Source organism: Moschus berezovskii, chromosome 11 (assembly GCF_049115385.1).
Source record: "Moschus berezovskii isolate FMDL1 chromosome 11, NW_MosBer_1.0, whole genome shotgun sequence".
In the NCBI taxonomy this organism is placed as follows: Eukaryota; Metazoa; Chordata; class Mammalia; order Artiodactyla; family Moschidae; genus Moschus; species Moschus berezovskii.
The window spans coordinates 97,287,949-97,300,176 of NC_142470.1; positions in this window are offsets into that span (position 1 = coordinate 97,287,949).

Consider the following 12,228-nt stretch of genomic DNA (forward strand, 5'->3'; position numbering starts at 1 on the left):
CTTACTATTATGGGAATGCTCTTAACAATTCACCATTAAGTATGGTATTGATTTCTGGTAGTTTCCCTTCACGGAGAAGGCAATGGCAAGCCACTCCAGTACTCTTGCCTAGAAAATCCCATGGACAGAGGAGCCTGGTGGGCTACAGTCCATGGGATCGCTAAGAGTCGGACACAACTGAGCAACTTCACTTTCACTTTTCACTTTCACACATTGGAGAAGGAAATGGCAACCCACTCCGGTGTTCTTGCCTGGAGAATCCCAGGGACGGGGGAGCCTGGTGGGCTGCCGTCTGTGGGGTCACACAGAGTCGGACACGACTGAAGTGAATTAGCAGCAGCAGCAGTTTCCCTTCAATATGTTAAGAATATTTTTTTCCATTTTTAGCTTGCTAAAGTCTAATGAATCCTAATAAAGCTGAGATCCTCAAAGATCTCAAAGATCTTCAAAGATAGGTTCCATTCAAAGATGTGTTATCTAGACTCCAAATAGAAGTCAAAAAGAAATTTCTATTTGCATTCTACTAAAAGAACGTGGGAAGGGGAAGCCTGGTGGGCTTCCGTCTATGGGGTCACACAGAGTCGGACACGACTGAAGTGACTTAGCAGCAGCAGCAGCAGCAGCAAAAGAACGTACATTCCAAGAGCCCCCTTTTCTTTCCTTCCTCTAATCTTTTACTCTGGAGACCTTCACATTTCCAAACCCAAAACTAATCCCCCCCACCAACCCCACATGGATTCTCTTTCTCTAACTTTTTAAATGTACTCTTTTTATCTGGTACTTAGTCTCTCAAGCTAAGGGCCCCACCTTCCCTCCAGCCTCTTGGTTTTGTCTCTCTCTTTTTGAATAGTTATTTATTTATTTGGCTGTCTCGTGTCTCAGTTGCATGGTGCAGGATTTCTTGGTTGTCGTGCACAGACTCTCTAGTTGCGCACACAGACTCCAGAGCAGAGACGGGCTCTGGTAGCTTTGGCGTGCAGGCTCAGTTGCTTCATGACATGTGGGAACGTATTTCCCTGAGCACGGATCGAACCCACGTCCCCTGCATTGCAAGGCTTTGCCACTCTGTACCACTGCCTCTCGGGAATTCCGTTTCTCTTTTCTCACTCTCTGGGCGGTACATCATGAAGATCCTGGGACCAGGCTGGCAGTTTCTTTGGAGGGCCGGCTATCGGGAAACTCATCTGCTTCTAAGGTGTCTCACCCCTTGCATCTACTACTGCATTATCCCTTGGTTACTCTACAGCATCGCTGACGTGTCCACTTCCTCTCTGCCCAGCCCTTAAATACTAAGGCTGCCCAGGCCTCTGCGCCCGGCCTCTCTTTCTCAGGCTCCCGAGACAGTCGCAGTCAATTCAGGTCTTGCGCCACTGCATACACAACGATGACCTCAAATCTTTATGTTTACCCCCATCTCTCCAGCTCCAGAATTGTATATCAGTCACCCAATATTCATCTCCCGCGGGATGGGCCTCAGGACCTCACTTCCCTCAGGTTCAACTCTCACTCGCTTTGCCTGACTACCACCACACTGCTCTCTCCGGTATTCTCGGCTTTTGAATGTTACACACGCGAGAAATGTGGAAGTCAGCCCACCTCTCTCTCACACCTGCTTCCCACGTTCAACAGATTATCGGAACCCTCCCATCACATCTCACCTGGCACACCCCTCCCGGCAAGGAGCAGAAGTGAACTGAGGGCGCCCTCTGCTGATAGTTTGAAGAAGTTACAGCTCATGACATGTGGGAACTTAGTTCCCTGGGAGAGCACCTGCACTCCCAGAGTCGCTCGCAGGACTTGGACCGGATCGCTCCATTGAATTTGGTTGCTTTGCCCCAACCAGCAAGGCCACCCCCAGGGAGGTCTTCGAGCAGTGGGGAAGTCACTCATCCTCCCCTCGTCCAGCCGCTGACCATCCTCACTGAACCCACTGCTCCACAGGGCACACCGCCCCTCTGCCCCTTCCTCGTTCCCCCCGCCCACCTCTCCTGGCTCACAGCCAAGTGGAACCTCCTGGAAGCAGGAGTCCCTCGTTTTCCTTGAGATTAGTTGGACATGCAGCCTGCTGGACCAGACTCTGGGTGTGGATGGATCTCACCTTTGAGTGTTTAGAAAGGGCTGCCCCTTTTGATTGCAGCCCTGAAGACATACAGATTTAAAGGCTCCACTTGCCAACATCCGCTGGATCATGGAAAAAGCAAGAGAGTTCCAGAAAAACATCTATTTCTGCTTCATTGGCTATGCCAAAGCCTTTGACTGTGTGCATCACAACAAACTGTGGAAAATTCTGAAATAGATGAGAATACCAGACCACCTGACCTGCCTCTTGAGAAACCTGTATGCAGGTCAGGAGGCAACAGTTAGAACTGGAAATGGAACAACGGACTGGTTCCAAATAGGAAAAGGAGTACGTCAAGGTTGTATATTGTCACCCTGCTTATTTAACTTATATGCAGAGTACATCGTGAGGAACGCTGGGCTGGAAGAAGCACAAGCTGGAATCAAGATTGCTGGGAGAAATATCAATAACCTCAAATATGCAGATGACACCACCCTTATGGCAGAAAGTGAAGAGGAACTCAAAAGCCTTTTGATGAAAGTGAAAGAGGAGAGTGAAAAGGTTGGCTTGAAGCTCAACATTCAGAAAATGAAGATCATGGCATCTGGTCCCATCACTTCATGGGAAATAGATGGGGAAACAGTGGAAACAGTGTCAGACTTTATTTTTGGGGGGCTCCAAAATCACTGCGGATGCTGATTGTAGCCATGAAATTAAAAGACGCTTGCTCCTTGGAAGGAAAGTTATGACCAACCTAGATAGCATATTAAAAAGCAGAGACATTATTTTGCCAACCAAGGTCCATCTAGTCAAGGCTATGGTTTTTCCCGTGGTCATGTATGGATGTGAGAGTTGGACTGTGAAGAAAGCTGATTGCCGAAGAATTGATGCTCTTGAACTGTGGTGTTGGAGAAGACTCTTGAGAGTCCCTTGGACTGCAAGGAGATCCAACCAGTCCATTCTAAAGGAGATCAGTCCTGCGTGTTCATTGGAAGGACTGATGTTGAAACTGAAACTCCAGTACTTTGGCCACCTCATGAGAAGAGTTGACTCACTGGAAAAGACTCTGATGCTGGGAGGGATTGGGGGCAGGAGGAGAAGGGGACGACAGAGAATGAGATGGCCTGATGGCATCACCGACTTGATGGAGGTGGGTTTGAGTGAACTGCAGGAGCTGGTGATGGATAGGGAGGCCTGGCATGCTGTGATTCATGGGGTCACAAAGAGTCGGACACGACTGAGGGACTGAACTGAACTGAACTGAACTGAACTTCCCCTCGGATGGAGGGTGGCGGCCAGGGAGGGGTGAGGGGAAGCCCTATGCCAGGTCCCACAGTTTTGTGCCTGTGGGTTGGACTTCATTCTCCTGTAGCATCTTATTAAAGCGTCCTGGGTTCACAGCTCTGGCACCTCTGAGATGGGTCCCATAGTCTGATGAAGGAACAAACAACAGGCAATGGAAGGTGGTGGAGGGAGGCCAAGAGGCCTTAGTGTCATTCAGAAGGTGGGACTGGCTGGGCCTGGTGGTTGGTAAAAATCATTAAATGAATATTAATTGAATGTTCCTGAGTGCCGGACACTGTAGAATCTGAAGAAAGGGGGCAGAGAGCAGGAGGAACTCCCAAGTTCCTAGTGTGAGAATCTGGAACCAGGAAGTGGAAAGGACAGACCTGAAGGCTAAGGGAGGGAGATGATGGGTCTGGCGTGGACAGACTGAGTGGGTGGTGCCGATAAGACCTCCACATGAGGCCCAGCGGACGGCTGACAGGCAGGCTGGAGCTCGGGTGTGACAGCAGGGAGCTCACGGGAGCTGATGGGAGCCCTGCAGCCATGGTGAGTGGCTCCTGGAGACAGGGTGCCGAGTGAGGAGAGAGCCTGAGAAAGAGGCCACAGAGCACCGGGCAGACAGACAGGGAGAAGGTGTGTGGACATGGAAACCCAGGTGCTTCAGAAAAGAGGAAGGGGCAACAGCCACGAGTCCTGGGATAATAAAGGTCCTGAGAGGTGGCCACTGGACTCAGCCACAAGGAGACCGAAGGGCCAGCTTTGCTAAACGGATGCAGGCAGCAGGTACACTAAAGTGGACGGAGAATTTGGGAGTGACAAAGGGAAAGCTGTGAATACAGGAATTCTTGGCAACGAAGGGTTTGTCTTAATGAGAGAAAACTGAGTGGCGTCCAGAAATGAATCAGGGAGAGTAAGTTGAAGAAAAAGGACAAGAATGAGTGATTGAACAGGTAACATAACACGGGGCCCCAAACAATTTGGCCAAAAGTAATCTGGTTTGAGATGGGATGAGACTACTTAAATATCCAAAAAGGGATTGTTTACGTTAAATAAATGTCTAACAATATGGAGTTTATAGCAAAATATTCATCTAAAAATTGGTAACTCATTGGAACAAGCACAACGTTAAATAATATAATTTTAAATGTCTCCTTTATTATGTTTTTTTTATCACAAATAAATGCACACTTATTTCAGGAAAAATCAGAAAATGCCATGAAACAAAGACACTTAAAGAACACCCATAATGACAGACCCAAAGTTACTCATTCTGGAATTTTTTGTCTCGGGTCCTTCTCTGTGCATAGGTCATTGCTCTGCAAAACTGGAATCATAGTGTACATATTTAGTGTATGCATATTGTTGATGTCCTGCTGCAGAGTAAGACACCCAATTCTTAGTGAACTAAAACAGGAAATATTTACAGCTAATCCTCCTTGTTTGTGTATTCTGTATCTGCGAACTCACCTACTCATGAAAATTAATTTATGATCCCACAACCAATCCTCAAAGTGTTTTCATGACCATTTGTGTGTGTATATATATATATATACGTTTGTGTGCTTAGGCACTCAGTTGTGTCCAGCTTTTTGCGACCTCGTGGACTGGAGCCCACCAGACTCCTCTGTTCACTGGGTTCCCCAGGCACAAATACTGGAGTGGGTTGCCATTCCCTCCTCCAAGGAATCTTCCCAACCCAGGGATCAAACCCACGTCTCCTACTTTGCAGGCAGATTCTTTGCCATCTCAGCCCCCAGGGAGGGGGGCTTTTATATATATATATAAAAGAGCAGCAAAACTTGAGCTGCCCTGTGGGTGCATTCCCAGCTGAGGTTGAATAAGGTGCCCTGATTCAGTTCACATACTGTAAAGAAGTATCCGTTTCTTTTTCTATTTAGTGCCATACTTTCTGTATTTTTGCACTTTTCACTGGTAGTTTCACTGTTTAAAATGTCCCCCTTAGCCATAAAAACGATGTGATGTGCTTTACAGAGAAAGCATGTGTGTTCAAAAAGCTTTGTTCAGATATGAGTTACAGTGCTGTTGGCTAATGAATCAACAATATATATTAAGTTATCCTTAAATAGAAACACACATAAAACAGGCTTATTGATGTTGATCAGCTGATAAAAATGTGACCAGAAGCTTACAGAATCTAACTATATTTCCCATAGGAGCAATGGTTTAGATAATTCAGTGTGACTATAATTCCTGGTGACTATATAAAACATGAATAACAAGAATCAACTGAATTATCTCATAATTTCTGTAGGCCAGAAATGTGGGTACTTAGCTGGGTGGCTTTGGCTCAGGGTATCTCGTGAGGTTGCAGTCAAGTCATGGGCCACGGCTGCAGTCATCTGAAGGCTCGTCTGAGGCTGGAAGTTCTGCTTCCAGCACAGCTCCCTCACACGGCTGTTGGCAGGAGGCCTCAGTTCCTCATCGTGTAGGACACTCCAGAGGGCTTGCTTGAGTGTCCTTGGGACACAGCAGCTAGATCCACTAGAGCAAAGCAAGGAGAAGGTCACAATACCTTTACACCCTAGTCCTGGAAGTTTTACCCACTACCATAGTGAGTCAGTTAGTCCAACCCACAGTCAAAGGAAGAATATCAAATTCATACAGTTTTAAACTACCACAACCAAATACCTCTGAAAAAATAAAGGACAAGATACTAATACAATTTTTTTCCTGTGAGCATAAGAACTGGGTGGCTGGGAGAGACGAGGGAGAATTGGGAGAATTTTACTTTGTACCCTTTGCAGATATAAAGGGTACAATGTAAATCTATTAATCATCCAAAATATAAATTCATTTTAAATGTCTCTAGAATATTCTTTCTTTTTTTCATCAAACTGGTTTCAGTCCACCATAGTTGTTAAAATGAGACCTCTGAGAGGGTAAGGCTGGTTGAACTGGAAGCACAGAGGCTGGTAAAGAGAAGTTTGAGTTGAAGGGATTCTCTTTTTATGGCCACTGTTTTGTTAAGTGGGAGGCTTTGTGGAGGAGGTAAAACTTAGCTGAGCCATAAAAGATGGGATGGATTTGACCCGGCTGAAATGAGAGGGGATGGCACTCCCAGCAAAGGAGTGTGTGAGCCGAGATAGAAACGAGGGACTTGGGAGGACACAGGAGGGCAGCTGGAGGTTTAGGGAGGCAGGATGGGGAGGCTGGGCCCAGCACCTGGAGGACATTGTAGGGCAAGCCTGGCATCGAGGTTCTATTTGGAGGCAGTGAAGGCTTTTGATACAACTTATGACCTAGCTAGAGCAAGGCTTTAGGGATATCAATCTGTGAGCCGAGTGTCAGTTGGATATGGTAAGGGAAAAGGAGTACGTCAAGGCTGTATATTGTCACCCTGCTTATTTAACTTTTTTGCAGAGTACATCATGAGGAACGCTGGGCTGGAAGAAGCACAAGCTGGAATCAAGATTGCCAGGAGAAATATCAATAACCTCAGATATGCAGATGACACCACCCTTATGGCAGAAAGTGAAGAGGAACTAAAGAGCCTCTTGATAAAAGTGAAAGAGGAGAGTGAAAAAGTTGGAGCTCAACATTCAGAAAACAAAGATCATGGTATCTGGTCCCATCACTTCATGGGAAATAGATGGGGAAACAGTAGAAACAGTGTCAGACTTAATTTTTGGGGGGCTCCAAAATCACTGCGGATGCTGATTGCAGCCATGAAATTAAAAGACGCTTACTCCTTGGAAGGAAAGTTATGACCAACCTAGATAGCATATTAAAAAGCAGAGACATTACTTTGCCAACCAAGGTCCATCTAGTCAAGGCTATGGTTTTTCCCGTGGTCATGTATGGATGTGAGAGTTGGACTGTGAAGAAAGATGATCGCCGAAGAATTGATGCTTTTGAACTGTGGTGCTGGAGAAGACTCTTGAGAGTCCCTTGGACTGCAAGGAGATCCAACCAGTCCATTCTAAAGGAGATCGATCCTGGGTGTTCATTGGAAGGACTGATGCTAAAGCTGAAACTCTAATACTTTGGCCACCTCATGCGAAGAGTTGACTCACTGGACAAGAGTCTGATGCTGGGAGGGATTGGGGGTGGGAGGAGAAGGGGACGACAGAGAATGAGATGGCTGGATGGCATCACCGACTCGATGGAGGTGAGTTTGAGTGAACTGAGGGAGTTGGTGATGGACAGGGAGGCCTGGCGTGCTGTGATTCATGGGGTCGCAAAGAGTCGGACACGACTGAGGGACTGAACTGAACTGAACTTATCTGGAGACCAGACACTCTGTCACAAAACAATCTCAGTGAGTAAGGCTGTATTGTGATGCAGTCTCACCACAGACTCTGGACTGCTCAAGACCAGATCCTGGACTCACCATTTCCTAAATGTGCTGCTGAATTTGAGCTTCAAAGGCAAATAGAATCTTTCTTGAAGTGTGAGGTTTCACATTCGCTTAGTAATTCTTGCATCGTGCTTTTTACACAGCAAATGCTCAGTAAGAGTCAGGCTTTATTGTCAAGGAAAGCTTAGCCCCAGACTGACTGGTCTGGAATTAGAAGGGGAAGAATCTCAGGAAGGGCAGCTTGGGTGACTAATTAGTAGGAGGAGAGAGTGGGGGACACAATGTCCCCCAGTTTCCTGGAAGCACGGCAGCTGCATAAATAAAGCCAGGGCTGGTAGGTGAGGAACAGCTTTGGAGGGCAGCAATATGCTGAGTCAGATTTGGGGTGCCCGGCTCACAATGTGGAGCCATGCTCTAGTGAAGTTGACTAGAGCTGAGAACAGAGCTCAGAACTGTGGACTTAAAGCGGGAGCTGCCTAAGAGCAAGTGCAGCTGAAGATGCAGGTGGGGCAGGAGACAGCCAAGGACATCTTGCTGAATGTCTGCAAAGGCCGTTGGGAGGAAGTGGAAATGTGGAAGAGATCATCAGACAAGTAAGGGACCCAAGAAAGACGGAAACCCCGAAAGGAATGTTTCAAACAGAAGGATGGTGTCAGCAAAATCTCTGGCCTCTGAGAAATCGAGAAGGGTGAGGGTGAAGGGTCGGTGGTGGCCTTGGAGACTGCCCTTTCACTGATGTGCTGGGGGCACAGGCCAAACTGCTACAGGCCAGGCAGGAGCAGAGAAGGGCAGCCTGGCAGCGGGATGTACGCTGCTCTTTTAAGAGGTCTGCCTCTGAGTATCCTGTAGTCCTGCTCAAACCAGGGCCCAGGAAGCATATTTGGATGTGCTCCACTTTTTGAAAGCTCACCCCATGCCACTTCAATTTTACAAAAGACTGGCATTAGTAACTGCTTTCACTAACCCAAAGAAATTAGAAGAGGAGTTTCCCTTTGAAGTGAAAATAGCCTTCAGCGTTCTTTGCAGTGAGCTGTTATGGAGGCAGCTCACATCTCCAGCAGCAAGAGGGGCACACCAAGCTCCTTCCGTGGAACTACTCTCAGCATCAGACACCACAGCTTTGAACCGTGTCTGTGAGCATCTGTGCTTTATCTCCATTTAATCTGTGCATCTGTTAGCAAGATGTGTCCTAAGGTATATGCTTCTTCGCCTTACACCACTTCAGCTTATGAAAGGTTTCACAGGAACATTTTACTTTCAGAAAGCGGGGAAAACCTGTACAGGATATGTATCACAGTATTGTAACTCAAAAAAATCAGAAATCACTAATACAGAGTTGTTAAAGGAAGTCTGGTATATCCAACACTCATAGGAAAAAATGAGACAGAGCTATATGAATTAAGAGGGTATAATCTTCAAGATCCACTGCGTGAAAAAGGCAACAAAAGCAAAATATGTGTATTATCAGATCACTTCTACTTTAAAAATTATGTTTTCTCTTTTATACACACACACACGTGCACGTGCCCACACACGTCTTTGGAAAAATACAGAGAAAAGGTAATGGAGACTGCCTGGGGTGCTAGAGGCCTGGGAGGAGATTTGCTCCCTTTATTTTTAAATAACTTACTTGTGACCCAGCAACCCCTCTGAAGTATTTACTCAAGAGAAATGAAAACTTATATTCTTACAGAAACTGGTATACCAAAATACATATAGCAGCTTTATTCATTATAGCCCCAAACTAGAAACTACTCACATGTCTCTTACCTGTCATGAGTAAGCAAACTGCGGCACATCTATTCAATGGAATACTACTCAGCCATAAAAGGAACAAGCTACAATACACACAATAACATGACTGATTCTTAAAAGTGCTATGCTGAATGATGAAGTCAGCTATAAAAGGCTACACAGTCTAGCATTCCATTTATGTGACATTTTTGGAAAAGGCAAACTACCAGGAAGAACAAATGAGAGGTTGCAAGGGGCTGGGTGGAGAGGCTGAGGAAAAGAAGAGGCAGGAGGAAATCGGGGATAGACTGCTGTGAATCCTGATTTTGGTGGTGGTTACAGGATTCTCTGTAGTGGTCAAAACCCATAAAACTTCACGCCAAAAAGAGAGAAGCTTCAATGTGTCCCAATTGAAATGCTGGGGCCAGTTCTCTGGTCCTTCTTTGTTCCACCCTGCGCTGTTTGTCTCATTTGAGACAGTTAAAACGGACAATCACAGCCCTTTTGAAGGTGACTTTCAATACTTTTGGATGCTTTCTCCGGGTTTCTAAAGATCTTGAAGAAGTGGAAGCCGCTGGCCTCCGGGCCAGTGATGGCTGAGATGAGCCTGGCTTAACCCAGGTTAAGATGGACCTGGTGTGCTGCAAGTCCACGGGGTCGCAAAGAGTCTGACACGACTGAGCGACTGAACTGACCGAACCCAGGTCAGGAAACGGGCTTTAGGGAGCCCAGGGTATTAAGCATGCTTTTTAGCAGGATCAGAGAATTGAGGAGGGAGGTTGACCTGAGGACCAGAGCCCTAGGAGCAGCGGAGCTTTCGCAGGAGTGCTGTACCTGGCGGAGCGGGGGAGCAGAGCGGGGCGGGGGCGGGTTGGGGGGAGGGGAGAAGGGCGGAGGGGGGAGCAGAGCGGGCGGGGGCAGTGGCGGGGGCGGGTTGGGGGGTGGGGGGACTGAGGGGGGAGCAGAGCGGGGTTGCGGGGGATGGAGGGGGCACCTTTCCAGGCGATCTTAGGTTGGTTTCCAGGTCTGCGGGGCGTGTCTGCCTCCCGCCCCACTGGCTAGGGAAAGGGGCCGGCAGTGATGGCCAAGATAGGCCTGGCTGGGGGAGCGGAGGAGTCAGGGGTCGGCGGCCAGGCCCCCAGGCTGGGTCACAAGGGAGCCGGACTCGTGACTTATCAGCCTCATCGGCGCCTGCCACACTCCACCTCCCCTCACCCCGACCCACCGCTCCGGCCCATTGCCCCGCCCAAGGGAAAGGGTGGAAATGGACTCTGCTGGATTTCATTCTAGTCTGCATTTAATTGCCCAGGAAAGCACTGCCCGCCCGCGGGCGCATCTCCAGAGCGAGCAATCAGGAGGGAAAGAAGGGTGATAATAGCCCACGCTTGCTGACTGCAGGCACTGTTCTTAGGGCTTATGTGCCTGCGTGCTCAGTCGCTCAGTGGTCTGACTCTGCGATTCCATGGACTGCAGCCAGCCAGGCTCCTCTGTGCATGGAATTTTCCAGGCAAGAATACTGGGGTGCGTTGCCATTTCCTTCTCCAGGGAGCCTTCGGGGACCCAGGGATTGAACCCGCCTCTCCTGCATTGACAGGCGGATTCTTTTATCACTGAGCCACCTGCGAAGCCCTCTTAGAGCTCAGTGTGTATTAACCTAACCTATGCCCATTTTACAGATAAGGAAACTGAGACACAAAATCGGTTAAGGAATTTGTCCAAGACCACTTTGGAACTTGGGTGGAATTTGGTTCCATTCTTAAGACACTCCACAGTATTTTGAGTTTTTTCGTTTGTTTCTATGTAGAGGCCTGTCTCTAACGTCTTTCAATACAGGGACTTCTTGGAGGTGGGGATGAGCGTTGGCGATGGTTCACTTTAAAGATAAACCTCTGGGCTGGCTTAGGTTGGTAGTGAATGCAGCCAGCGCTGCCACCTTGTGGTCATGTCAGCAAAGAACATCCTCTCCCTGTTCCCTCCGGGACTTGAAACAAAAGTCTCTTGGCTTCCCCTCCTCACTAGCAGGAACCTTGACCACCAGGACCGCTGACCACCAAGGCTTTCTTAAGAGGGCCCAGCAGCCACAACAGTTTAGACAGTGTTTTGCAAAACTGCATTTTGGAATCCATTAATCCTTGAAATCTATTTAGAGGATCACAATCAGTATTTTTAAAGGGAAAAAAAATTTTTTTAATAGAAAAACGGTACATGACGTGTACTAAGGGCAAACATCTTTTTGTGGAATTTCTGTTTCAGATATATATACATGTGTGTACTTGGATCTCCTGGGAACCTATTTCTCACTATGACATCAGGCCAAAATGATTGAAAAATACTGATTTGAGAATCTACACTCTCTGGGGTTAAGTATTATTTTCTGGCATGGGGGACCCTCCAGGACTGGAAGATGCTTTGCTAAGGATGCTTAGCAACACTCTGAGTTAATTATTTAATTGGGCGAAACATCCATTAAGGAGGATTCTCACTTTCCAGACAGCCTGTGAGTAAACATGTCGAGAAGAGAAGAGTGAGGTGTTGGCGAAAGCTGCCATTCACCCTGGCTCCTCCCCTGGCCCCCACTCCCAGCTGGGGGAAGGGACCCTGCAGCACTCTGCCCAGATGTGTCTGCAGTCTCGACCAGGGCAGGCTGATGGGCAAGTCTCAAAGGCAGACTGTGTCCCTGAGGAGGGAAGATGTGGCTTGGAGCCCTCAGCCCCTCTACCAACATGTATGGGGAATAATGTCAGAGTCAGGAAAAGTCATTCACACCAAGCAGCTCACTACAGAGGAGATTTAATTTGAGAACCCAGTTACAGGACCACTGGAAGAGATA